The sequence below is a fragment of the Triticum aestivum genome, chromosome 5A, assembly GCF_018294505.1.
Source record: "Triticum aestivum cultivar Chinese Spring chromosome 5A, IWGSC CS RefSeq v2.1, whole genome shotgun sequence".
NCBI classification, from domain to species: Eukaryota; Viridiplantae; Streptophyta; class Magnoliopsida; order Poales; family Poaceae; genus Triticum; species Triticum aestivum.
Window position 1 is genome coordinate 324,724,069 of NC_057806.1, and position 6,056 is coordinate 324,730,124.

Here is a 6,056-nt window from a genome sequence, read left to right on the forward strand (position 1 = left end):
TCAGGTAAAGAAGGTCGCCGGAGAGATCCAGCCCGACTGCTCAGCAGTCGGTCCGAATCTCGGGGACTACAGCCCACGGGTGCGCCAGCGCGCCCCCGCAAAGAAGGAAAAAGACTTACTCCGGCTCTCTGACAGATCGGCAGTCCGCTTGCCCAGCTCTTCAACGTTACGGTTGAAGGCAGTAACGTGGAGGTTGTGGTAGTCCTGTGCCAAACGTTTCAAACAAAAAGTTAATACCCAGAGTTCATCGATTGGAGTTCCGGGCTGCCTGCTTAGCAGCCAGCCCGAAACTCGGGGACTACACCCAGTGGGTGCGCTGGCGCGCCCCCACAGAGAGGAACAAGAAAACAAAGACCAAAGGAAAAACATACCCGGACGGCTGCCCGTGACGCCAGGTATGCCTTGGTGCAATTCTGGAGAGCGTCGCCCTCGGCACGAAGCTTCGCCTGGACGTCCAGAAGCACCTGGTTTAGCGGCCCTGTGCCGCCTCCTCGCACCCACCAAATGGGCGCAGCGCTCGTCGTTTCGGCGTCTGGGATCGCCGAGCTGGCGGTGCCGACTTCCAGGGGGTGGGGTGCCGAAGTCGCCTTCTCCAGACGGCAGCGCGTTGGCGAGCCGACTTGGAGGAGTAGCCTCGCCACGGCCTCGCCTTCGGTCGGCGGCACCGGAGGGTCCGCTGGCTGCTTGCCTTGCGCACCTTCATACGGCGGCGGAACGTTCACGTCCGGTGTAGAGGGGTCGCCGCCTTCCCTCTACACAACGGGGTTCTCCCCGCTGGCTTCCCCAGTCTGCCCCGTGAACTCCGAAAGCGGTGGCGCAGAGTTCAACGGGGTGACGAGCACCACCGACTGGCGGCGTGCGGCATCCTCAGCCTGCCGCTTCGTCACGGCGGCGGCTTCGGCCTCCGCCAGTTTTTTCTTGGCGGAGGCCTCCGCCCTATCGGCCTCCGCCTTCTCCAAGTGAAGGGCCTCTTCTTCGTTGTGCTTCTCCTGCGCATTCCACTCCGTCACCTCCCGGAGGTCAGCAGCGGGGTCAATCCGCCGAGTGGTGGCGGACGTCTCCGCTGACCCCATGACGGAGGCGGCGGTGACCCTCTCAAGACTGAGGGGAGCCCTGAAGAAAGGGAAGGAAGCAAAAGACTCAGGCAAAGCCACAGAGACAGAATAAAGCATCAAGACAGAATACTCACGTGGAGACCAATGGCGGCTTCTTCACTTCCTTATGGAAGCGGATGGCCTTCGTAGCCGCCTCGTCCCGCCGGGTCGCCGCAGCCGATCCCTTGGGCTTCTTTGGCCGACTGCCGAACAAGGTCGGCACGGCCCTGAGCTTCTTCCCGCCGCCTGGAGCGCTCGGCGCGGCAGAAGAGCCCGCGCCAGGCTAGCTGGCTCCTGGCCGATGGCGAGGGGCGACTTCTCCCTCGGCGTCGTCGTCAGGCCAGTCGGCGAAAGTGGTCGAAGGCCTGAAGTCGCCTGCTGTTCCTCCTCCTCCCTCGGCGTTGTCTTCCAGAGCCGCCGCCCCCAGATCAGGGTCGTCGACGTCGCTCTCCGCCCGGTCGGCGAGGAACTCGCGGGCCGGCCCCGAGGTGCCGGCTGGCAGGTGGAGGAGGGGATTCTGACCAAAGCTGACTGGTCAAAACAAACTCGGCTAGAAAGAAGACAGCCCAAAGAGAGAAAGGAAAGGCAACTCACCACGTGCGGAGGGTTGGCGTGGGAGTATGGCTCCTTGCCGAACCGCCAATCCTCCAGGAGCTTGCTGTACGAGAGGTAGTTCACCATGAAGGCCACATCTTCGTGAGGCATGTCCTTGGTGCACATCCGACTTGGGTCACGGTGCCCGCTCATCTGGCATATCATGTGGGGGCGGCCTTGGAGTGGGAGAACTCGGCGCGCCATGAAGGTGGCCAGTAGGTCTGGACCAGTCAAACCCTCCGACTGCGTCAGCACTCGGAGTCGCGTGATGGCGCCGGCTCCCGCAGGCGTCAGCGACTTGGCCCAGTACGACCAGTTGGGCAGTCGCCCAGCCGGCGGGCCGGCTTCGAAAGCCGCTAGGTTGACCCAGTCCCCCCTCGCGGAGGTGTTCCTGACGTAGAAGTAGGATCTCTGCCACATCTTCACCGACTTTATCAGCGATATGGAGGGGAAGGGATTGTCGGCCCCCGACCTTCACACGACGATGAAAGCGCCGCACTAAGCCGGCACGCTCGCAGCCTGGGTGCCGAGCTTGGAGAAGAAGAACTCCCCCCAGAGCTCGAGGGTCGGGAGGACTCCGAGGAAGCCTTCGCACAAGGCCACGAAGGCGGACAGCAGCACCACTACGTTGGGGGTGAGGTGGTGCGACTGGAGGCCGTAGAACTCTAGGAAGGATCGGAAGAAACTGCTCGCCGGCAGCCCCAACCCGCGCAGGCAGTGCGAGTGGAAGATAACCCGCTCGCCCTCCTGTGAAGCCCACCTGGTGGCCCAACAGGACCGGCCCAGCGCGGCCCAGCCCACCACCGCTACTCCCCCCTGTCGTCTTCCTCTTGCCAGTGGGAGCAGCTGCGTGCTCGCACGCGCGCGGCCGAGGAGGCCACCTCCTCCCTGCCTGGCTGCCTCCTCCTTCCCTGGTCCCTCCCGCGACGCCACGCAGCCCCGACCCCCTCTCACTTCTCCCTCGCTCTCTGGACCTCCCTCCCCCTCGCTCCTCTGTTTCCCCTCCCGCGACCGAACGGAGCCGCCGCCACCGACGAGAGCCACCGTGGCTACCGGCCACCCCACGGCTCACCGACGCCCCAGGAAGCTCCGCCGGTCCTCCCTCTACCTCCTCAACGAGCCACGAGGCCCCGGACGTGCCACAACACCGCCCTCGATGCCTTCTTCAACCTCGGGACCGCCGGCCATCTTCGTCAAATTCGCCGGCTCCGGACCGTCCCCGACCTCGCCGAGCGTCCCCTCGTCATCGCCGTGAGTCACTGACCCTCTCCCCTAACTCAGCATGCTCCCCTCCGTGCCGTAGCGCCGTTCCCCACGAGCACCGAAGCCACCGTCCGCCATTGCTGCTGCACGCATAGCCTCCGTGCTCCCCTGGCCTCACTGAGCTGCTCTTAGTGCTCCCCATGTCTAGCAGGTGCTGCCCAGCCTCTCCATTTGCTCACTGATGCACCATAGCGACGCGCCCGAGCACCACCGAACACCATCGCCGCCAAAGCTCGTTGCCGGCATGAGTTCCGGCGACCCCACGACCTCCCACTCGGTCCTCTGGATGCGCGGGAGCAAGGGCCATCCCCTGGTGCCCTCAGCGCGCCAAACTAACGCCTCTAGCGCAAGTCCGGCGTGCCCCGCCGTGTTCTGTGGTCGCCGTCGGCTGGTCTCCGGCGTGCTGACGTGGCGTCGTCGTTAGGGGCTAATGACCCTGCTAACTAACCCTGTGACACTGACAGCGGGCCCCGTAGCGGGTCAAAGCCCGAGTCAACGCGGGATTAGCCCCTATGTCACTGACGTGTGGACCCCACACGTCAGGTTTGACCCAAGCCGGCCCCTGTTGACTTGCTGACGTCATGCCAACGTCATGCTGACGCAGTAATGTTTTCTGGATTTAATTTAATTCTGAAATTCCAGAAAATGCCTAAAACTTCTAAAATTCATAGAAATTCAACCGTAACTCCAAATGAAATAAATTATATATGAAAAATTATCAGAAAAATTCAAGGAATCCATCTGTACCATTTTCATGCATGTTAGAACAACTTATAGCTGCTGTTTAGCACAAATCATATAAAGGGCATTTAAATAATCACATATGGAGTTTGAATTTGAATCTTGTATTCAAACCAACCCCATTTAACTTGTTGCTAGTTACATTAGCTCAAAACACATTCATATTGCCATGTCATAGCATGCATCATTTTGTGCATTGCATTGATTGTGTTTTTCTGTGTTGCCGGTATTTGTCCCCTCTCGATAGACGCGATACCGATGATGTGATCGTTGACACTGATGAAGACTCAATGTTATCTTCAGAAGTGCCAGGCAAGCAAAACCCCCTTGTTCATTCCGATACAATCCTACTCTCTCGCTCCTGCTCTCTTTTACTGCATTAGGACAACATCGATTCATCTGTTACTTGCTGCGGTAGCTGAACCCCTTTATCCTCTGCATGACCTGTCATTGCCACAGTAAATAGATGAAACCCACTAGCATGAGTAGGAGTTGTTTGAGCCCTGTTGTGCCTACTCATTCATGCTTGTTTGTCATGCCTGCTACTGCTTAGAGTTGAGTCAGGTCTGATTCATCCGGGATGAATCAGAGGTGTGTGAACATGTCCTACTGTGTGTGAGCTAAGTGTGTGAATACGATTTGGTAAAGGTAGCGGTGAGAGGCCATGTAGGAGTACATGGTGGGTTGTCTCATTGCAGCCGTCCTCAGGAACTGAGTTCTGTGTTTGTGATCCATGATTCAGCTACTACCACGCATTGGGCCCGAAACCAATGGACCCTCTCGGCTTCTTGATCACCCTTGTCCTCTGTCCAGGAGTGGCAAGTAGTTTCTGGTGTTTGTAGTATGCTGGAGGCCGTGCGCAGCGCTGACCGTAGGGGTGGGCTGTGATGCGGTAGGCACGTGGCCGGGTAAACCGGGCGCCCGTTTGGTGTCACGGAACCCTGTTCACATCGTTTGGGGCTGTGAGCGAAACTCCGGCCGGATCTCCTCATGGATGGAACCCGAATAGGCGATAAACCTGGACTAGAGACTTGAGTGTTTAGGTAGGCCGTGGCCGACACCCACGTTGGGCTTCCGCTTGAAGGTTGCCGAGTACATGTCGTGTAAACGGCGGTAAGTGGTGAGAGCGTGTGTGAAGAAGTACACCCCTGCAGGGTTAACATCATCTATTCGAATAGCCGTGTCCGTGGAAAAGGACTTCTGGGTTGCTTATATCAGTTCATAGACAAGTGAAAGTGGATACTCTAAAATACGCAAGATAAGCGTGAGTGCTATGGATGGCGTTCTCGTAGGGAGACGGGAGCGGATCCATAGTGGTGTATTGATATGGTGAATATGTGGACTCGTGTGCGCCACCTCAAAAGAGTTACTTGCAGTCGTAGTTCAGGATAGCCACCGAGTCAAAGCTGGCTTGCTGCAGTTAAACCCCACCATCCCCTTTGTTGATAATGATGCATATGTAGATAGATCTGATGTAAGTCTTGCTGGGTACATTTGTACTCACGTTTGCCTATTTTATGTTTTTGCAGAGAGACTTCGGTCTCACTAGTAGTTTCGCGTGGACTTCGACGTTTAGCTTGTTACCTCAGCTACGATCTTGTGCCCTCGGCAGGATCTGATAGATAGTCAGGCTTCTCAGCCTTTTTCATTTATAGATGTCTATACTCAGACATGATAGCTTCCGCTTGTGCTTTGACTTGTATGCTCTGATTGTTGGGTCGTGAGACCCATGTTTGTAATATCTCGCTCCTCGGAGCCTAATGAATAAATTACTTGAGTCGTAGAGTCATGTTGTGATGCCATGTTGTGTTTGCACATATCGAGCATATTGTGTGTATGTTATTGAAATGCTTGGTATGTGTGGGATCTGACTATCTAGTTGTTTATCTTTAGAAGCCTCTCTTATCGGGAAATGTCTCCTAGTGTTTCCACCGAGCCATGGTAGCTTGCTACTGCTCCGGAACACTTAGGCTGGCCGGCATGTGTCCTTCTTCGTTCCTGTGTCTGTCCCTTCGGGGAAATGTCACGCGATGAATACCGGAGTCCTGTTAGCCCGCTACAGCCCGGTTCACCGGAGTCCTGCTAGCCCAGTGCTACAGCCTGGATTCACTCGCTGATGACCGACATGTTCGATGCTGGGTCATGGATGCCTGTCCCTGTAAGTCTGTGCCACTTTGGGTTTACGACTAGCCATGTCAGCCCGGGCTCTTTATCATATGGATGCTAGCAACATCATCATATACGTGAGCCAAAAGGCGCAAACGGTCCCGGGCAAAGTCAAGGCGACACCCGTGGAATACCGTGCGTGAGGCCGCAAAGTGATATGAGGTGTTACATGCTAGATCGATGTGGCATTGAGTCAGG